Genomic DNA, 23,441 nt, shown 5'->3' with positions numbered 1-23,441 from the left:
ATGAAACATAAATAAATAAATAAATAAGACTAGTGCATAGGAAAAAACAAAATAAAACCTGTTAAATATGTGAAGCAAAAGCTTCTTATGTGGTTTGAACATTTGTTGTTGTAGCTGAAAATGATTAAATTTAGAAGTCCCAATCAAGTGTTTACAAGATGATTTTAATTCTGTGATCAGTCTCCACATTACAACCATTTTTATAATTTTCTTAAGCAATACATTTTGGCTTCTCCACTCTCTGCTTGAAACTCTTTCCCTTAGTTGTTGAAGTTGGACCAGCATGTTTTACTCTAATCTTCCCTGCAAACCTTCCTACCTTTTTCTCTGACTTCCGCTGATTCTCCTTCAACATAGCATGTTCCCCAGGGTTCCAGCCTCTGCCCCTTCACTCTCTTCTATCTGCCAGAATAAGCCACTAGAGTTGGAATAAAAATCAGTGGCTCACTCTGCACAGCCCAGCTGTCCCTTATGGGGAAAATACTGGCGATTTGCTAAATTAAGCACTACTCAGAGGCGTCCTCAGTGTGTCATCAATTTTATTACCCAGTCAGGCCCCCTGTGATGTAACACAAACTACTAGATGGTAAAAGAAAAGGAGAAAGAAACGCCTTCAAAGGAGCGTAAGGGGTGCCTCAAACTTGCCATGCTTGTAGGCGGCAGGTAAATTGCTACAACACAGAGGCTATTCTGTTTTCAGAAAAGTCTAAGCTAACCTTGAGACGAGAATGACAAGTACAAATATTGTCAGCAGCCACATCAAAACAAACACCCAAGGTGCACAATGTGAAATAGCTGCTGGTAATCTACCCCCGCAACAGACATAGTCATCGCCACCCGGAGTGTTATCTTTGAAGGGCAGAAGTCTAAGTGCTTGCTGGGCTAGCCAGGAAAAATATCATAGACTTACTGATCAAAGCAAACTGAAGTTCCCTAAAGGAATCAGGATATGAACTAATATATATGTTTTTAAAATGAGGATACACTCAGATTATGTATATATAACCCATGGATATTGCCCCACCGGCATCCTAGTCTAGACCACACCCTTTGAGCACCAAAAGAATTTGGAGAAATAAGCTTGGCATGGCCAACCCTCTTGTTCATGGTTTTAAGATTGGAAACCTTGAAATTCCTCACATTTTTTTCAAATCAAGATATTTAGATTGCAAACCCTTTAATCCAACTAAAAAGAGATATTTGGAATGTCTGAGCTCTCCTCCCAGATTGAAGAGTTGTTTTTCAATTAGTACTATGGATTGAGGAATTTTCTGGCATCTGCCACTAAGTGAGTAAACGCAAAGATAATAAAATAAACTTTAAAAGTCAAAAAAAAGTTCATTTTAATTAACTTCCAGTGAGACTTAAAAGTCAGCCTAAATCACAAAAAGTCAGTTTCCAAGACGTTGTTCTTTTTTATTTTTGCCAGACAGCATGACTCCACTGCCACTTATTAGTGCTGATTTTAAAATGCATTGCTTTTTTTTAAAGTAACTGATTTATAAACAAAGAGAATACAATTCTCAGAAAACCCAAGGCAATATTGGCATCTCTAAGTTATTTTAAACTAGTTTATCAAAACTCTAACATGAACACATCTCGATGTCAATTGTCTTAAAAACCTAGGTCAAGGCCGTGCTAAATCTGTACCGGTTCTCTAAATAGTGCAATAAAATTCACGGGGTTTTTCAACCAGGGACACTCCAACTCTCTAGGTGTATATAGTCTACAAAACTACTACCTAATTCACCCCTACATCCTTACATTTGCCCCAATAGTATAACTACAGCACTGAAAAAAGAAAACTATAAATGACATCTGTTTATTGGTATTTTGAGAGAAGCCTCCATCATGGTGTCATCAGGTTCAATTAATTTTTTCTTTAATTTAATTTTAAATTATTAAAATTTCTTTTCTTTTATTATATTTTATTATCAGTATGGCCTTTGCCCTTTGTTTAACCCTTTGTCAAACTTTTGGGCAAGTGCGACTTCTATAAAAGATGAAATCATATCTTGGAAATACTTTTACTTGTGTTGAGAAGACCTTGCTCAGAATGGAAGTCTTATTCATGTGAAAAAATCTACCCTTCACACATAAAAGTGGTCTAATAAGGTGAGAGCTATTTTTAATACATTAATTCTGTTCTTGTCTTGAGCAGAGTTGGCAAAAAAAAGATTTGTAGAAATTCTGTCCCAAGGAAATTGATTCATTAATCTGGCAATGATTCACTGTTTCCCAAATCCATGTTGAGCTGTGACCTTAGTCAAATCTATATTTCCTTTGCTCTTAATGATGATGTGGGATTGTTTGCCAGTTAGCTGTCAGAATTTATACTATTATATTTTATTTATTATACTGTATTGTATATAGTTTACTTGATAAAGTTATTATCTATGTGTCAAGTTTAATAACTTTCTAAAAGAATGTGTTGAAAGACATGATATCATATAACCTGTATTCATTTCAGAGAATAGTAGATACAGATCAGATATGTGATGTGTGAATTCTAATGATATAATTTTTTACTTTGGAATTCTCTCAGTATTCACCTACCACTTAAAGAGTCATTCAGGAGGCCATCTGACAGAGCACTAGATTGTTCCCATTCCTCCCCAAAGATACGGAGACAAGAAAAGTTTCCCAAAGGCACCTGCTCAAGTGTCAGACTTAAGGGACATGATCAGAAGTTCGACATTCTTTTCTGTGCTTTTGAAAAATTACATAAACTCTTAATTTTAAAGAATGAAGTTTCCTTTCTTAATGGAAAAATTTAAGAAAGCACTCAAAACAACTATTACATTAATCGTCTTTCTTTTACACTCCTTCCATCTCCCTTAGTCATCTAGCCTGAATAGGTTTAAGGCAATCAGATTATATTATCCTCCTGCTAGGCTGGCCTCCTGGGCAGCCTCAGAATTGATTCTGCTCCTTCAAGATTGTTCAGCCCAAGGGTGTTGCACACTTGGACCAGACCTGCTGGGACCCAGACCTCTTCTTGTGGGGTAACTGACAAGGCAAGAATCAAGTGCCCTGGGGTAGAAAAACTATCTCCTCCTGCCTGTCGGGCATATAGAAATAAAGTGTATGATGACATGCACTTGATTGGCCATGACTCCGTGAGGGAGTTGGTGAGATTCAGAAGGTGATGAAACCATTTTCACTGGGTACATGAGCACAACCAGATCTGTCCTTGGGCCTGGAATACAAGGAAATCGTGGATTTTTGCGTGTTTCTTTTATACCTGACTCCTTTAACAGATTCTTAATAATTGTAATAATTCTTCAGTTAAATTTTTAGTGTACAATTATATTATCTTATTTAATGATAATGTTCCCTCATTCTTTTGAAAAGTTACTTCAGCTGCAAAGTAAGTCCTTTTACACTTAGTTTGAATGATAAAGAGAGTATTGAGCTTTCTGAGCAGTTTTGAGATTTTAAGCATTTGAGATTTGAGCATTTAAGGACAAAATGCTAAAGACAGAGCAACTAAAGAACGATTGTAGTTTGTAGTAGTTTGGGTATAGTGTAATAATGCAAGAAATAGGAGGATTGCTTAAAATATATACAGAAAGAGAAATACCTGAAGAATATTTTAGATTTAAAAAATTTGCTAAATGGGGAAGACGAGTAGCTAACAAAAAATGACTCTAAGATTTTTAACATGCACTATGGTAGGTTAATGAACAGCAACCAGAGTTTCCATATTTTTTATAGATACTGAAATGTGTTACAATATAGAAATCTGAAAAGAGGATTAAAAAAGTAAATAAATCTGACTCCTTAGTTTATAAACAGTGCAAAGTATGCAGATCAAGAGAAATTAGCAGATATTCTACCATCTAGCAATGATCTCATACAGTCTTGCTAATACCATAATATCTCATAACAATGACATTTATATAAAGCTTTCACACTACATGAAGCAACTACAAATATGTTGTATGTAGAAATGATGCCTAGAGCCAAATGCTGAGACAATTTTGACACTAAAAATTCCTAAAAATAGTTACAGCTTATAAAATCTCTTCTATGATTTCAGTTGATAATCATAATCCATCCTTTATTCTCTTGCAAATCCCATTCTACCAAACCTGATCTACCAGTGGCCTCTACATGCAAACACGTTGTTCCATCCTTCCCTGTTGACACTTCGTTTGCCTTTCCATTCTTGTGCATATGGTGAAATCATAGTGAGCTTTCAAAGCAATCTTTTGCCCTTCCCTTGAAGCAGGGTGATTAAGGGGCAGCGGAGAAGAAATTGAGGTGCAGACAGCAAGTTTCTAGAGAGGAGAAACTTCAGTCACTTTGCCCTTCCTGGGCAAATGCATAGACCAAAAGTTCAGGAGTGTGCCCGCAGCTCTATTCCACAGCTGTCTTGGGCATCCACAGGAGTTGTTATGTCAGTACTTGAAGCTCAGGAAACCATATTACTGATGATACAGGTGCATCGGCCCTGTTTCCATCCCCAAAACAAAATAAAAATTGTTCCTCATGCCCTTCCCCTTGCCCTCCCCCACGTACAAATCTTTCCCATCCTTAGCCAAACTCATTTCCCTTATTCAAAGGAGGGAAAATAGTGGTTTTTGTTGCTTGCAAAGGCAAACCACAGTGGAAGTTATGATCCATTTTTTCTCAAGTCTCAATTTTACTGATTATTCTCTCAGCCAAGTAAAACTTTTAAAGAAAGCAAAAGAAAATTTTATGACAAAAGTTTAAAATAAAATGAAGTAAATCACAAGAAATTATATTTATTACATGATACTACTAAGGTTTTCAGCACCATTTCTATTGTGAAAAATGAAGTTATCCAAAAATTCACTGCTCTTTGTAGTATAGTTTATTCATGTTATTAAGTGAAGTTATTTTGTGTGTGTGTGAGGAAGATTACCCTTGAGCTAACATCTGATGCCAATCCTCCTCTTTTTGCTGAGGAAGACTGGCCCTGAGCTCACATCCATGCCCATCTTCCTCTACTTTATATGAAACGCCGCCACAGCATGGTTTGACAAGCGGTGCATCGGTCTGCACCCAGGATCCAAACCTGCGGACCCCGGGCCACCGCAGCAGAGTGTGCGAACTTAACTGCTACACCACTGTCGGCCCCAAGTGAAGGTATTTTTAACAGGTGCAATTTAAGCTCACTCATGTTGCATCTATTAAAATGCTTCAAGTGTTTAGTATATATAAGACTGCTGTCGCAAGTATATTTTTCCAAGCTACATCCTCTCACCTTCTATTCTTGTGTTCCATTTCCTTTTTCTAACTTTCCTGCCCTTTTCAGATGGTCAAGGAGTCATTAAGACAGTGGAGGGGAGAAGAGGGAGAGGGTCTGGACAATGTTGATGAGAGAAAACCAGTTTCACGTACCCTTTTAAGCTCCCAACTTCGTTACCATGTGAAAAATTGATGTCTGTTGCTAATGATCTTATCCCAGACTCTGATCTAATTTTGACAAGGCTAGAACAAAGCACACACTGCTTCTATTCCTATTTGCTTACCCCAGTCACTCTGACATCTGCAAAAAACAGATTATGAAATAATTTCTTTGCCATAGTTTTTGAGAAGTATTTTTTCCCTTTTTTTAGTTTCAGCACATTGGTCTTGGGTAACTTCTCTGAGACCATGCACCCAGATATAGCAGTTCATCTTCTTAACATTGGGTGCCTCTAAAGTGGTCCCAATGCCCATTCTCACTGATCCTACCCTGGAGGCACTTCTTAATATACCACATCACTCAAAAGAGGTGACCAAAAAATGCGCCAGTCATTCATGCTTCTGTTCAACAACATTTATTGATAGTGTCGTGATATTTGCAATATGAAAGTGGTAATTCTGTGTTCAACTAATAGTGAACTTATTATGTCTAATGTACTCAAATCCCTTAGTTCCCCCTATAGGGAGGTCTGGATTAAGTAGGGAGTAAGGGGAGACAAAATCACACACAGTCTCAATTTCACAACAGAGAATAATAGTCTCTAAGAGTCCATTCTTACTGTCCCACCATGTAAAAGTCAAAAGAGCAACTGAGAATATTGGTCTTATTTGTACAACTGCCTGATAGAATGAGTCAAGGAAGAGCAAACTTTTGCTATTTTGTGGGAGAAACAATAGCCAATATATATTTTTGTAATCTCATCTCTGCTACTAATCATTCTTTCTATTCTCCTATTCCCTATACAGCTATGTATTAGCAAAGCATTAGCATTAGCAAAGGCTCTCATTGATGAAGTAAATACCCAGCATAGATATAACTTTTACTTAGGCCAGGTATTTCTCAAGCATTAATTCTCTCATTTATTTAATAATTCAGTAAATATCACCAAGAAGCTAATATATATATAAGAAACTCACAATTTCTCCCATCTATGTTTACCCTGAAATAGAGAAGCAGACCTGTACATTAGTGTTTCCAATTCACTGAGGTAAGATCTATAATCAGAGTATGTATAAGGTACAAAATACTGTGGCAGCACACCAAAAATGATGTGATCAGTTCTGTGTGGTTCAGAAAAGGGATGAGATTTAAAGTCTCAGAGATATATCCGTTGATTTCTCCATCAAGCCTGACTGACCTGCCTTAAATAGATTTTATATCAATTCCTTCCTCCATATTTACCCTGTCATCACACTAATTCAGACTATTACCAACCATCTAAACTATATAAACAGTTTCCTAAGTGATTTCATGCTATCCATCTTCTTTCAGTCCATCCTGAACAGAACTATAAGTCTATCTTCTTGTATCACTTTTTTTCTTGTCTCCTCATTGAATAAAATCTTCAATGCCCCCAGCCCCATCACACGTAATTTGAACATAGAAATGAGGCTAAATGCCTGGTATTCAAGGCTACTACCAACAATCTAGTTGCCTCTTTTTGTTATGGGTTATATCATAATACAAAATAATGTGTTATAAGTATATATCCATTTAGAAAGTTACAAAGCAACATCTGTATAACCACAAGTAAAATCATGAGATATTGCAGCACCCCAAAAGACCCCCTACACCCTCAGTTTACATCACCTATATTACAAATCTTCCCTTCCCTGTTTGCCATTAATTCTGATCTTGCCTTTTGTGGTAGACACTTTTGGTGCCCTGTGCTACCATTCCCAAGTCCAGCTTGATTGCAATCACAGCCATGTCGGAAGGTTAGGTGTGAGCTCAGATTTATGCTGACGTTGCTGCATCTAAAGTGCTTGGCTTGCATCTCTCGGCTTTTCTGCCTCAAGACCTCTCCAAGCCTGCTCAGTCATTGCGTGAAGCACAGGAAGGGAAGTTAACACATCGGGGACAAAGCTCTATCAGTGGAGAATGGAGCTGATGGATAAATACCCCAACCTCCAGTCGTCGTACAGATAATCCTGGCAGGGGTTCTGCCCAGTCATCAGAGGCCCTGGCTTTCAGCAGTAGCCTGGGAAACTCACACTTATATTGGTGGATCTTCCTTCCCTTTTCACTCTCCCTACTCGCTTATCCTGCTTCTTAGGATCTCTTCCCACATAAACTATCTGTCATAAGCCTTTGACTCATGTTCTGCTTTCAAGGAACTCTAAACTAAGACTTTTGTAATAATAATTTTACTGCTTATGTATGCAGTCTTAACCGACACATTTAACTTCGCACAATTTGAAGCTGATAGAAATGGAACTGCACAGTATGAATTCCATTGTGTCTTGCTTCTTTCAGTCAATATTATGTTTGTGAAATTCATCCATGTTGTTGGGTGGTGTTGTTTAGTTTATTCATTTCACGGCTGTACAGCAAGGGATTGGAAATTTTTTCTCTGAGGAATTTGACCATCCCAAGAAAAAAGACTTAATGATTATGATATCAGATGTTTCCCTAATAAAAATAACCAAAACACACCCTCCTACTGAAAGCCCATATTTAACAAGTCTCATGGAAATACCTACAGCTTGCAATCAGCTTCTTAGCACCACACTTATTAACATAAACAAGCAAACCCAAGATTACTAAACTTTTAAGGCAAAACTCTAACGTGGAAGACAAAAATCAAAGTAAAGCAAAATAAAAAGTAACTTGGAGGTGACTGAGACCATGCAGGGAAGTAAAATTTTCACAAAACTTTTTTTACTCAGGAAAATGAGAAGACATTATATCTGTTAAACAAGAATAAAATTTTACTTAAAAATAAATGAAATATGAGAGAAATGAGTGAAGGGGGTCAAAAGGTAAAAAAATAAATAAAATAATGTATTCAATGTTAAAAAATTAAAATAATAAAAATATCTATAGAAGGAACAATCCAAATTAACTCTTAGAATTTAAAATGTTATGATTGGAATTAAAAATTAACAGAAGGATTGAGGATTGGCAGATAAAGCTAGAGAAAACACAAGAAAAGGGAAGGAGGGGATGGAGAGAGAAAGAGCGGAAATATCAGGCTACAGAAGACAAAAAAAAGAAGGAAAACTACAGGATTTATTTAGAATGTTCAACATCTGAATAATAATCTTAGGATGAGAAGGGGAAGTAAAAAAATAAAGAGACGAAATTATTAATGAAATAATTCTAAAAATTACTTCACAATTGAAAGACCTATGTTTTCAGGTTGAGATGGTCCATCTAATAGCCTAAACAATAGAGGAAAAGGAACCCACAGCAGGACACTCACCTTGAAAATGCAACAACCTTGGGAAAAGAGAAAATAATAAAAGTTCCAGAGAGCAAAAGTATATCACGTATAAAAGATCAAGAATTAGAATGGCACTAGATGTTGAAGACAATAGAACACTGATTTCCAGCTAATAACTGTTCACCCAGACCAAGTGTCAACTAAATGTGAAAGTAGGAGTCCCAGTTGGCCATAGGAGTGGCTGTCTAAATCTGAATCTCCCCACACAACTTCCAAAAAGAAGAAGGAGGAGGAGGAGATGAGGGGAAGAGATAGAAGCAGAGCAGGGGAGGAGGAGAAGAGGGGGAGAGGAGCACAAATAAAATCACACTTGATCCACATCTTCAGCATTACTAGGAGACAGAGAATACTATGAACCTCTATTTTCTTTCATATAAAGACACAAAAACCAATTCCAGCAGATTGCATACCTTGGCTTCAACACTGTGAGTAGGGAGGGTGGAGGAGGAGAGTCTTTAAACCTTCTATGTCAAAAAAAAAAAAAAAAAGGATCAGAGAACTTACAGGAAGTGCAGATAAAATCACTCAGAAAGAAAAAAGTCCAATGCTAAGAGCTAAAATACTGAACACAGCTCTGGGACTGGATAATTTGCAGCAACGTCTACAGGGAAGGGGTTTAAAATTGAGTGAATTAGAAACTGGCAACTTTGAAGAAACATTGCTTCTGGGGGAAAAGTAGGTAAATAAAGAAGAGGAGATATCCCTTAGAGGTGTGGCAGTGAAGGGAAAGCAGGAAGCCAGAGGGACAAATTAAGTAGCATACAGAAATAAAGACCATCACAGGACAGGTAAACCCTTCTCCTTCCTCATTCACCACCACTCCCCACCAACAAATTCATCTACTAAAGATATGTAACTTTATTATGGTCACTGAAGAGGGCACATTTGAACTAGAAAATCCACCAATAAAATGGATAAAAAACCAAAACCAGACCAATTCAATAGAAAGCTATTATTAAAAAAATGAAAAATCAACATTTACAAATAATAAACATTCTCACACACACCCACAAGGCAGAAGAAGTTGTAACATAACTCTCAAAGCTGAATTAAATATCTTCAAACAAGCATTGAGATATAGATATATAATTCATAATTAAAAAATGCAAAAACTAAGTACAGAATTACACACAAAAAAAGAAGAAATGCAATGAATTGACACAACTCAGGAAAGGAATTACATAGACAAAACATCTCCAAAAGGAAGAATAAATAATAAGGTGTCCAAAGGAAAATAGATTCAAATAAAACATTATTAAGGAATATTGAATAAATGCAGGGAAGAAACCAAGAAAATGAAAGTGAGATAAAGAAAGAATTAAAAAGAGTCAGAGAGAAAGTGGTTGAAATGCAAAATAGGCTAATAGCCAACATATGTAATTGGAGTCCCTGAAGAAGAAAAATAAAACAATGGAACAGAATATTTAAACCTAGAATTCAAGAAAACCTAAATCTATATATTGAAAGAGCCTACTATGCACTCGGAAAAGTTTACTTACAATGACCAAATTTGAAACAGCCTTGCAAAATATCAGATTTTTAAAAAAAGAAAAAAAATCCATGAGACCTCAAGGCAGAAAAAACCAACTAGCTTTAAGAGTAAAACAATTATGTTAGCCAAGATTCTGAAGAACAAAAAATAAAGAAAGGCAATAGTGGAGAAGCACTTTTTAAAAACTCAAAGAAAGCAAGTGAAAACTAAGGATTTTATATCCAGCTAAGCTGAATTTCCAGTATCAGGGCTATAGCAAAATGGTTTTAAAAGTGCAAGAACTCAGACAGTACTGCACTTATAAGCCTCTTATAAGAAATATTCTAGAAAATGAGCTTCACCCAACCAAGAAATAACAGGAGAAACATCAGGAAAAAGCACTGATAATGAACTTTTAATATGTTGAATTGAAGATCTAGGACTAAAACAAGGTTGGGGATATAGGTGGAAGGATAGTGTATAAGAATTACACATTCTGACAAAATAGAAAGAATCATCTAGAAAATATGTAGCAAAAGTAAAAATAGAAGAGGAAATCAGAATATAATCATTGATTGTTGTAGAAGTATAGGTAAAAGAGAAAGTCAAAGGATGCCATGTAAAACTAACCAACCAGGTAATAAGAGGTAAAAGAAGAAAGAAAATACAAGAGAAAATCTTCGCGAACTGGGGTTAGACAAAGTGTTTTTAGATATCAAAAGCACAATTCAAAAAATAAATAATTGATAAACTGGCCTTCATCAAAATTTAAATGTTAGCTCTCTGAAACACACTGTTAGGAGGATAAAAAGACAAGCAACAAAGAGAGAGAAAATATTTACAAATTGCATATCTAAGAAAGCTTTTATCTAGAATATAGAGATCTCTCTCAAAACTCAGCAACATGAAAACAAATAACCCAGTTAAAATACAGGCAAAAGACCTGACTCGACACTTCATCAAAGAGGAAATACAGATGGCAAAGAAGCACATGAAAAGATGTCCAACATCAATAGATATTAGGGAAATGAAATTAAAGCCAAGTACTGAGCAACTGAAACTCACATATTTCTGGTGGGGATCCAAAATTGTGCAGCCACTTTGGCAAATGGTTTGGAAGTTTCTTAAAAAATTAAATAGTCAGCGTTAAAAAATACACTGTCAGCATGCCCATTGGTCCCATGGATCTGTCTCTCACTTCAACAGTGTTTGGACATGACAGACCTAGGGACCCCCTTCTTCCAGCCTTTGACCACCCTCCAACCTCCTCTCCGGTCACAACCTACAGGACCATCTTCTCGACTATCCCCTGCCTCTGGGACCATTTTTTGTGGTTAGCCCCTTATTGCCAACCAACCATGAGCTCCTAGATTTTCAGAATTATTACTGCCAATTTCCTGGTCAACCTGCATCTGCGGGCCTCCAACACCTACCTCTCTCTCGGAGCTTCTATTTTGACAGCTACAATGAGGATCTGGAGGGCATGGGCCACTTCTTCCACGAGGGAGACCAGCATCTCTGGAAGATGCAAAACCGAGGTGGTGGCCACACCCTTTGCCAGGACATGCAGAAGCAGTCCCAAGATGAATGGGGTAAAACCCTGGATGTCATAGAAGCTGCCATGGACCTGGCAATGAGCCTAACCCAAACCCTTTGTGATCTTCGTGCCCTGGGTTCTCCCTACGCAGACCCCCATCTCTGTGCCTTCCTGGAGAGCCATTTCCTAGAAGAGCACGTGAAACTCATCAGGAAGATGAGCAACCACCTGACTAACTCCACAGGCTGGCTGGCCCCCAGGTTGGGCTGGGTGAGTAACTCTTCAAAAGTTTCACTTTCAAACACAGCTAGGGACCTTCAGCTTTTGAGGGGCCTCTCTGCATCTCCCTGGTGTCAGGGCTTCTGCCTGAGCCTCTCCCTACAGCCACTAGGCAGCTTTTTAACCACTCTAGAGCCCTCCTCCAAGCTGTGGATTGAATGGAAACAATAATCTGGGGTTTTTTGCAGGAAAAAAAAAATTAAATATACACTTACCACATGACGTAGCAAGCCATCCATGTCTAGGTATTCGCCCTAGAGAAGTGAAGACTTACTTTCACACACCAAAAAAAACCCGTATACAAATGTTTATAGTGGCATCATTCATAATTATCAGAAAGTGAAAACAACCCAAATGCTCCCCAGTGAGTGCATGGATTAAAAAAATGTTATAGGGGCTGGCCCAGTGGCATGGTGGTTAATTTCACACACTCCTGCTTTGGTGGGTCCGGGGTTCCTGAGTTCGGATCCCAGGAGTGGACCTACACGCCACTTGTCAAGCCATGCTGTGGTGATGTCCCACGTACAAAATAGAGGAAGACTGGCACAGATGTTAGCTCAGCCACAATCTTCCTCAAGAAAAAAGAGGAAGATTGGCAACAGATGTTAGCTCAGGGCCAATCTTCCTCACCAAAGAAAAATTGTTATATGTCTACATAATGGAATATATCTACATAATGACTACATAAGTCAAAATAAGTCAATAATAAACAGGAATGAACTATTGACACACACAAAAACATGGATGAAACACAAGTGCATTATGCTAAGTAAAAGAAGTCAATTTCAAAAGGTTACATACTATATGATCCCATTCATACAACTTTCTGGAAAAAGCACCTAGAGCACAGAGTTACCTGCAGGTAACACTTACTAGAATCAGTGGTTACCAAGGGTTACAGGCAGAGGGAGGGAAAGACTACAAAGGAGAAATACGAGGAAATGTTTTAAGGTGATAAAACTGTTCATATCCTGATTGTAGTGGTGATTACATGAATCTAAACACGTGATAAAACTCACAGAACTATGTACCAAAAAAGTGAATTTGGCTGGAGGTAAATTAAAAATAATTTTAAATAGGAAAATCAGCCTAGATTAAAAGAGCCTAAAAATACATAATAATCAATTACTGTGCATGAACCTAGATTGGACACTATTACTGTTGTTTTTAACAAAGTAAGTATAAAAGACACTCTTAACGAGAAATGTGAAAATTTGAATAGGAACCTGACACTAGATTTTCTCAGGTGTGTGAAGGGTATAGTGGTCTCCTTGTAAATTATTCTCATGCTTAGGATATGTATGCTGATATATTTAGGTATAAATTTCACAATGTCAACCACTTACCTTCAAATGGTACAAAAAAAAGATATGGATATACACATGGGATATATATACAGTCATATATTCATTATATAGATAAAACCTAGGTAAATGTATGTGACTATTCATTATACTATCTTTCCAAATTTTCTGCATTTGAATAATTTTATAATACAGTGTTGAGGGAAAAAATGTACTACTAAAGAGGCAAAGGAGAGCTTATTCTGAGAATGTACAAAAGCTTAGCCATAACAAAAAATAACATTTCATAAATTTCTACTTTTGTTAATCTTCAATGCCTATCTCTTTGAATTTGTGTTTATATTACAAGTTAATCTGTTTTATATACTGACAGTAGTATGTAGTAAAATACTGATGGTAAAAATATACTTTCTAACTACTTTTTGTTGGAAAGCTATAGAAGGATGTACTCCATCAACCTAGGGAAGAATCCAAGCATTAGGAAGATATGGGTCCAGGAAATGCTGGCCTCCAGAATGATGGTGAAAGAGGATACAAGGATAGAGTCATACAGGTTGGAGCAGGTCACCAGTTCTGGAAGAGAGACCTCTATGTAAATGAAACTGAGGAAATTTCCAGTGTGTTTGCACATATTGAGAGATGATTTGCACAAGTGAAAAAGAATTGAGGCTGAATTATTGACAAGTAATAGAGAAGCAAAGAAAAATAAGACAATAATTAACTTCAGGGACAATAAAAAGCATGTGACCATGGAAAAATAATCATAGTTTAGTACATGAGTCAGCTACGAATAGAGTTTCCAAAGTCTCAATAATCTAAATACTGAGAAATAATCTAAACAAAATTATAAAACCATATTGAAAAGGTAGGAGCATGGGAAGTATGCATGTGTCTGGAGAGAGGTGAGGGAGGTAAGTGAAAGAGAGGTCAATTTTTACCTTCCCTAATAAGAAGCCAATAGGCAAAACCTAAAATCGAAGCCAAGAAGTAGTGGTGCCAGCATTTGTAGGAGCTGTGGAGGCTAATAACAAAAGAAACAGCTAAAAGAGGTGAAACTGTTAGGGGACTGTATAAGTCTTCTAAAGTCATTTGACTCTTTTATGTACATATGTACTTTTAATTAAAATAAAACTAAATTTAAAAAACGTTTTTAGAATATGGTTTCCCCTAAGAAAAAGACACCTGTGGAGATTGCAATGATGATTCTAATTCATCACTCTTCCCTGTGTCCAGGGAGTTTCTCTCACTGAAGAGTTAGAATCTAAGCTTTTTCCCAACCCCTTGAATATAGGTTGCCCACGTGACTTACTTTGGCCAATGGAATGTTAGCAGACGCTACAAAAGCAGAGTCTTGAAAAATGCTTGCACGATTGGGCTTGCCCTGTCTCTTGCACCTCTGCCATAACATAAGAACATGCTTGGGCCATCCTGCTGGAGGATCAGAGATGCAAGAAGCAATACCAAGTCTCCCCAGTCCTCTCAGCGGACGCCAGCCCAAATCAGTTGACAGTCAGTCAATCTCCAGTGAGCACAGCCAAAACCAGCCTAAACTGATTCCCCACAGACTAGAACTAAATCACTCTTTATTGTTTTAAGCCACTGAATTTTGGGATCATTTGTTGTGCAGCATTATTGTAGCAATAGACAACTCATAGAGCATCTAAAGAATAACGCAGTAATGGTCTTCGACTAAAAATGACGTGTAATGTAAGTATGATGACCATGTCTACTTCATCTGTAGTAAGGTTTGAACAAGAGGAAATACTTGATGCATTTGCATTGCTAAATTTGGTCACATTCACTTCTAGGAATTACCCTCTCTCTCAAGCTGAGTTGACTTTTGTGGTTGAGTAGTTGCAAGAAGGCCCAAATGAAGCTAACAGTGTGGAAAGAAGAAATGGTCCATGTTAATCCAGTCACTATACTTCCACTAAACAACAATGTATTCATGCTAATTGGGTGTTGTGTACCAATGCATGCACCTTCATTCAGCTTTTCATTCTGTGATATGCTCGTGGCCCCAATCCGTATTGCTAGCTCCCTTCTCAGCTGATTTGTTAAAAAAACAACAAAAAAAAAAAGCAGAACCTTGAGAGGTTTCACAGCAATTCAGACACACTCTAACTGAGTAAATGCCTCTTTTTTTCTCCCCCAATGCTATCACTTTAAAACAGTTCTAATTTTTCCCTCCCTGTGAAGGGGGGATACCCATAGCACCTACTCAAGTTCTTGTAAAATTAATGATTAATATAAAGTATTTAGTAAAGTGCTTTGCCGTTACTAAACATTCAAGAGATGTTAGCTGCTGCTATTATTGAATATTGTGGGTAAAGAACTTGAGCCAGGGTGAGATGGATCTAGTTTATTAACAGTGTCAATCATACAAGTCTGAAGGAGTAAAGATGAGGCTCACTGCTCCCAGCCACTCACATTATGGCCCTACCAGCTCTCAGGGAAACCTCCTCTCCACTAGACCTGACAGTGGAGATAGTGAGAAGGAAAAGAACCATAATTATCACCATAACCAACATTTATTGAGCTCTTCCTCTCCGCGAAGCACTCTTTCAAGGGCTTGCTTACATTAAATCATTTAATTCTCACAACAGTAATATGAAATACATAGGAAATCCTTTTTTAATGAAATTCACTTTTATAGATGAAGAAACAGAGGCAGACAGCGTAAGTAACTTGCCTAAGTCACACTCATAGTAAGCGGCATAGCCCGGGTGGAGAGTCCATATCCCTAACCACATCACTATCGCCTCTTGTGTTAACAATGGTTTCAATTCTACCTTAAGTTCCTAGGTGCTAAGAGAAAATGTAATGAGAATTTTCTCATTATTTCTCTGAAGCAGCCCATCGCCTGTTTCCTACTGAATTTCCTAAGAATCCCCCTCAGTTGGCCTCTGAGATCAAGGCATTTCCCAGGGTCCCCTGGGATATGGCTCTTGGGCTCCCAGCTTCATAATAGCAGCCCTGCAGATGCTATTCATTTTCACTTTGCCACAGCTTGGGGCTATTTATCATTTGGGGATAGTGACTAGAAAGCTCCAGGCTAACTAGAGAGTCACTGTAGCATAGCGACTAAGAATTTCATAGTCAGACAGCCAAGATCAGATCCCAGGCTCTGCCATTCAATAGCTGTGGCAAATACTTAACCTTCTTAGTCTCAATGTTCTTATCTGTAAAGTAGGAGTAATAAGAACATCTACCTGATAAGCTGTTGCTAATATGTAAATAATAATAATAATAATAGATAATAATAACAATATACATAAATTGTTTACCATGAGCCTGAGAGTGCTCCATAAAGACTATTATTTTCATCATTAGAATTCTTATTTCCTTTCAGGTTCTTGCTATAGCTATCTTTGTCTTCTTCTAACCTTATTTTAACTGTCTTCCACTACATCGTTTTTAATATGAGGAATTGCCTCAAATTAACCCTTTTCAAAATTCAGCAGGATTCAAATAATTTAAAATTAGGTTCATTAGTTCCTAGTCATAGAAAAACATTATCATTTGGGTGATGAAATACATAAATATTTATCTATACCCCAATTGATCAAAGTAGGCTGTTTCAGACAGGGGAAAGAGATTTGGGTAATATGCTATTAGAAAAATATATTTCTTGGAGGGGCAAGAGATAAAGAAAGCAGGAAACCTAAGAACTCAGTCTTACCTTGCCATATAGAAACAAAAACTGGTTGCTCACCAGCTGCAGAGACCTAAGCAACAGAAGGTCAGATATCTCTGCCATTGACAAGATTCCCAGTAACTCTTTCCATCTGTGTGTGTGTCTCCTCTTCTTGTAGCATTTTCAGCAGAATCCTCATCTTCTACCCTATGTCCTTTATTCACCTAAGCTTCTGCTCGTTCATGGTTTCTGACATCCTATACTCTTAGCTTATACATGGTCATCATAGTCTGACCCGGACCATTTCTGCTGACTTTAGCTTTAGCTTCCACTGCAAACTGATACCTATCTTGTTTTCCTAATTCAGATTGCTGACAGAGAGATGCTGATTGACCCAGATCCTCTTTTAATACCAAAACATGTCAATCATAGGTCACTAACCAGCCTATGTATTAACTGCATTGGTTAGTTTCCTGTCTTTGGTCCAATTAGCTGTGTTGTAATAGCTGGAGTCATATGGTACAAATAATTCAGCCTACTACTGTCCCTTCAGTAGGATCCTTAACGTTGTAATTCTATAATAGATCCCTGTGAGTATGGCAAGGTACTGTGCCTCAAAGACTTAAGATTTTAGAATCACAGGGATGGCCAAGGCCATGGTGGTACAGCTCACATCAGAATAAAAATACTTTCTAACCCCATTGTCGAGATTATTTTTGAAAAATGGATAAAATAATTTTACTTTGTTTCATTTAGAAAGACTTATGCACCCATTCTTTCTGACAGATTTCCTGATTCATAATGGTAACAATATTCTCACATTCCTGCAGAATTTTACAGTTATCAAAATTAGGTTCAGCTATATTTGAAGGGGAACCCAAATTAACAATGGTTTAAACACAAAGTTTCTGTGTGTTTGCATAAAAGAAGTATGTAGGCCAGCAGTCCAAGGATGATTTGTCAGTTCCATGAGTTCATCAGCACCTTACCTTCCACTATCTTTCATTCCAATACCCCTAGAGTGAGAAGACTCATCCTCATCATGCAAAATGGCAACTAGAGTGCCAGCCATTACATCCATGTTCCAGGAAGTAGGATGGTGGGAAAAAAAGAAGAGCCTGCATCGTTTCTTTTAAAGAAGTATAATACGATACTATTTCTTACATCTCATTTGCCAGAACATTATCACATGGCTGCACTCCTTTCCTGTAAAAAGAACACTCTCCCTCTCCAGTGGAGACAACCCAATGTCTTCTCCAGTTACTGCATCGAGCTCAAGGTCTAGGATCTCTGAGTGATGCACAATTCTCTCTGTCAGATCAAAATGTTGCTCCCCACAGTCTGATGATCTATAAACAAAGAAACATCTTTCCCCCAGTGCACTTGAAACCCTCTGGCAGAAAAGGAACAACACAGCCGTAATAAACCCTCCCATTTGGAAATTGGAAGAAGGGCAAACACACCACATTCAGTGGTCCAAGCAATTATAAAATCCAGCTGAGCAGAACTGAAAAGGTACCCTGTCCCAGCAGTGAAATAAGTTCCTTGGTTGGCCCCTCTGGAAGCCTTTGGTTCTTCTTTCCAGGAACACACTCTCGTCATTCTCTCTGACCTTGGCTTTTTCTCCTGAGAGAGTTACCCACGTCCACTATCATCTACGGACATACTGAGGTAGTCCTGAGGATGTGACCTTCTTGGGGCCTGCACAACTTTCACAACCCACTTCCAACTGGGCCCCAAGGTTCACTTAAGGGGTTGAATTGTCACAGGGTGCTATAGACCGAGTTTGGGGTCTCTGCCAATATCATTCCCTTAAATCTTAGTAGGCCTCTGATATATTTGTTTCCAGTTAGTTCCACATGCAAATAACCAAGATCTTGTTTATATTTAGTTTTTCAGCCTAGCAACTCTCATCTTTTATTTACTATCTTTTTTATCTATCGCTCTCTCTCTCAAATGCGTGGGAGCCACTTGAACACCATCTGAAAAAATAAGCTTGGATGGGAAAATGAGAACCTTAAGCTGATATTTTAAGTCCATCTAGTTCTCATTTTCTGTAGAGAGCTCTTGTTATAAGGTTTAGGGGCACAATACTAGTAGTGCCACTTTGCAACCATCACTTCTATTGTTAGTGCCATCAAGTTGATTCCAACTCCTAGCAACCCCGTGTACAGTAGAGCGGAACCCTGCCCAGTCTTTTTGTGCCATCCTCTCACCTTCTGGTGCTATATCAGACAATGCTCCACTGCTATTCATAGGGTTTTCATGGCCAATTTTTTTCAGAAGTGGATGGCCGAGTACTTCTTCCTAGTCTGGAAGCTCTGCTAAAACCTGTCCACCATGGGTGACCCTGGTGGTATTTGAAATACTGATGGCATAGCTTTCAGCATCTCATAGCCATCACACTATGACAACTGACAGATGGGTAGTGTGGTTCCCTAACTGGGAATTGAACCAGCCGTAGTGGTGAGAGCGCCGTATCTTACCCACTAGACCACCAGAGCTAGGGACCATCACTTACAATTGCTTTAATTTGAGCTACAGAAGAAGGGGTTTTCTCAGACCTTCAATACCTCAAATTACAGGACTCATAGGCAATTTATGCTATAGACCACTTATGGAAACTCTCTAAGCGAAGAGGTGTTTCCTTTGATCTCTGCTCGAAGTCTGGCCTACTCTGAGTTCATCTCTTACTCCTACAGGACTTCACTAAAATGGCAAGAAGTACCCAACACACACCAACATTCTGCATTTTTCCTGCCATTTTACCCTAGTGCTTTAGCTCCAATTCATATGTGTTTTGTCTTCCAAAGGACAACAGATACCATGTGACAAATAGTTTCCTATCCCACAATAAGAGTTACTAGTTTCTCAGCTGCAATATCTGAGTCTTCACTACCCAGACGCCTCTTCACCACTGAGCCAAGTCATGTTTTCAAGTGCTGTCATCACACACTACCTCCACATGCCAAATTCTGTATTAGTTAGGTTTCAGTTTGGCTATGTATAAACAAAAAAATAAAAAGCAATATATCAGAGTCTTAAACAAGACAAGGGTTTTTTTTCCTCTCATGTAAAAAAATTGTGGAGGCAAATATGCGAGAGATTCTGCTAGAGCAAAGGGCAAGCATGCTTACTGTCCAGTATACTAAAGATGATCTCTCTCTCCACAGTAAAGGTCAGGCATTCTTACTGCCCATTATAAAATATTTTGGTTCCTTAACTTCAGGGTTCATCTCGTGTAATTCAACCCACTGCAGGTGCCTGTATCATCTGACCCTCTTCATGTTGCCCTATGGGAATTACAGTTCAGAAAACCACTACTAATGCTGAGGATCTGCCTACTGCTGTTACTGTGAGTAGTAAAGCCTCCTGTTTCTGGCCCAGGAGTCATGTGTCTTCTACCAGCATCCAGGAAACTGTGACAAGCTAACTTGTAGGTTACAATTAGGGCCAAATCTCAGACCCTTCACAGTTCTTGACAGATAAAATAGATAGTAAATATTAGTTCTGTTTCCAGAGTGAAAATGATGCCCAGGGAGGTAATCAGAGTCACCTAAAATCAGACAGAAAGAATAGAGTCCGCTTTTCACTCCTCATCCAGCACATAGTTGTCCATCTACAGTTGCTCCTGGGGAACCAGAAACAGTCTTGGTGAAAGTTGTGGAAAGTGGCTGTTTGTTTTAGGAGCAGGGCCAGGACTAGGATGGTGCAAGTGTGGCTCCCAAGGGGCAAAACTTAAGGAGGTTCTCACTTTCAAGTGCTGAGCCTGCACTTGCATAAGCCTGAGAGTGAGTATCTCCTTAAATATGATGCCCTGAGACATTATGCTAAGTGAAATAGGCCAGTCACAAAAGGGCAAATGCTGCCTCCTTCCATTTGATGACGTGTTGAAAATAGTCAAACTCATAGAAGCGGAGAGGGGAATGGTGGTTGCCAGGGGCTGGGAGAAGAGGGAAATAGAGAGTTGCTGTTCAATGGGTATAAAGTTTCAGTGATGCAAGATGGATAAGTTCTAGAGACCTGCTGTACAACACTGTACCTGTAGTTAACAGTACTGCATTGTACACTTAAAAATGCGTTAAGAGGATAGATATCCTGTTAAGTGTTCATACACACACACACACACACACACATATATATACAATGTATATGCATATATACAATATACAATGTGTGTATATATATATGTGTTATGTAGGGATGGCCAGTGCTAGAACTTGAATCACAAATGATAGCTAATAATTTTTCAGTTCTCAAAACAAATCACTTGGACAGTAGTGTATGAAATGGAAAATAAAATTATTCTATTTCAAATGAATGGTTTGGACTTTTCCCTACCAGAGCCAAATGTAACTGAAACAGAACCTTGATTTTCAGTGATAAAAGCTCTATGGCTCATTTAATTATGGCTCTTTTTATAACAGATTTTTTTTCTAACTTTTCCACCCAGTATTTTCAATATTTTGGAAAATAAACAATTGATACATTTATTATATATTGGCCAAGAATTTATCTTTCTGCCAAATGTACATTTAGAGAAATTTGAAGTTTTTTAATGAGAATTTAAACCATTTGTTTTCATATACCAACTTATGATTCCAAACCTATATTTTTCAATGTTAACTTCCTAATGTCCCAGAACTTACCTGTTGTTCTCCCATAAAGTTGGTATCAGAATATGTCAGTTCTATTTTTGAAAAATATGTAACAGAACTTTCATTACTATTTTGTACAGTTTTCAGAATTAGAAATACACTCAGGAGGGGGAAAAAATCCCAATGTACGTATGTTATGCCCTGGGAGCCTCACTTGCCTCCCCTTAGTTCTGGCCCTGCTTAGAAGACTCCAAATCCAGTACCTTTCCTTTCTGACTTCAGATTCTTTTCCTGCTCATCCACACATGTCCTTACTCTTTCTGATCCCGCCATACTTGTCCTCAAAACCTATACTCTGAAACAGATCTGAAATATATTCAAACGAGCATCAAATAACTGGTAACAGCTTAATACTATCCTCCCAGGACTATTGCAATTTTAAAAGCAAGCTTTTGCCAAAGGAAGGAACACTAAAAGCAGAGCTTCAAGTATTCTAACTAGAATTTTACCCTTTATATGGGATCTCTGAGGGAGGATTTCTGTTTGGGAGGAACACTGAGAAAATGCCTTTATGACGTATAAAAATCACAACGCTCCACATTGCCAGTTACCTGTCCTGTTTATCCCTAAAGTCTATAGTCCAGTATATTAGGGTTATTAGTAACAAATAGAATTTTTTTTTTGAGAAATCCTGTCTTTTAGTTAATTCCAGAAGCAGAGATGACCTTATTCGTCCCTTCAAAAATGGGGGCAAGTGAAGGCTGAAAGGCACTTCTATTCACAGTCATTGTCAATTTGGTGAAGCCACAGGATGAAAAGAAAGACTTCCCCATCAGCCAGATGGTGCAGGCGAGAAGTCAAGTGAAGACAAACCCCCGATTCTGTGCCTGCCTGGAAGCCACTGGCATCTCCGTCCAAGTGCTGAACAAACGAGGCTTTGTGTGCACTCACGATGGAGCCCTTTGAAGCTGTGGCATCCTGATTGGCAACTTTTCATATCTGCCCATCTTAGAGCAGGGAGATTGGCAAACAGAGAGAGGAAGGACCAAGAGAAGTAGGCGGCACTTGACTGGCTCCGAGCCCACTGGGTAAACATGCTGGCTCCCTTCTCATACAGATAGCTTTTCAAAAATAAAAAGGGAGTGTCCAGTTTTATTTGGAATAAAGATGAGGAAATGACTCTCAGCTGTCCACACACAACAAAACAACCGACCGCTATGGAGTAGTCAGGGCCTTCCATCCAAGGTAGACCAAACGGGATTTTTCTCCCCGACCCAGAAGTATATGTTCCCCTTCAAGAATGTTTACACTGCTGCTATCTCCAGCATGCTGGGGATGAGGACATTTTAATGAGATCCATAGTCTTTACTTTCTACAAAGAATACACAGTCACAAACTTTCCTTCAGGACAAGAGTGGCTTTGCTTTTCTGAATGCTTTTCTTAATCTAATTATATTGACAGAGGCTGTGTGGCCTTTTGTTTTGAGTTTAGGATTATGTGTTTGAAACTCTGAGGTCCAATTTTAGTTTCATACCTAACTTCTTGTGTGGTCTTTCACAAGCGATGATTTCCTGTCTTATTTTTCTGGACAATTAAAGGGACTATGGTGATGGTAGTGAGGAGGAGGGGAGACAGGGATGTATCTAGTTTTAAATACTTTCAACTGATTTTAAGACAAAAGAGTATTTATCAAGCATCTACTCTCAAGTTAGAAGTAGGCAGAGAAAGATGAAAAAATATAAAAGAAGAAGAATATAGGGACCTTGCATTCAAGAAACTTATCAAGTAAGCGATACGACAAAACTTAAGTACGTAACATATACACAAGAATTAGCAAGGCGGTATCCGGTCAAATACATAATTGGTTAACATTAACGATAAATAGTGCAAGAACTTGGAAAAATAATATATCCTTATTCGTGGGGTTGTTTGGGATAGGCTTTATAAAACA

At 38.1% G+C, this 23,441-nt stretch overlaps 1 pseudogene; it reads left to right on the top strand.

Moving 5' to 3' along the window:
• The first annotated feature begins 583 nt into the window (after window positions 1–583).
• Window positions 584–22,455, top strand: LOC131399836 (ferritin light chain-like; annotated as a pseudogene).
• Window positions 22,456–23,441: the final 986 nt, after the last annotated feature.

Source organism: Diceros bicornis, chromosome 3 (assembly GCF_020826845.1).
Source record: "Diceros bicornis minor isolate mBicDic1 chromosome 3, mDicBic1.mat.cur, whole genome shotgun sequence".
Lineage (NCBI taxonomy): Eukaryota > Metazoa > Chordata > Mammalia > Perissodactyla > Rhinocerotidae > Diceros > Diceros bicornis.
The sequence above is the reverse complement of the archived record's forward strand: the minus strand, read 5'-3'. Positions and strand labels throughout refer to the sequence as shown.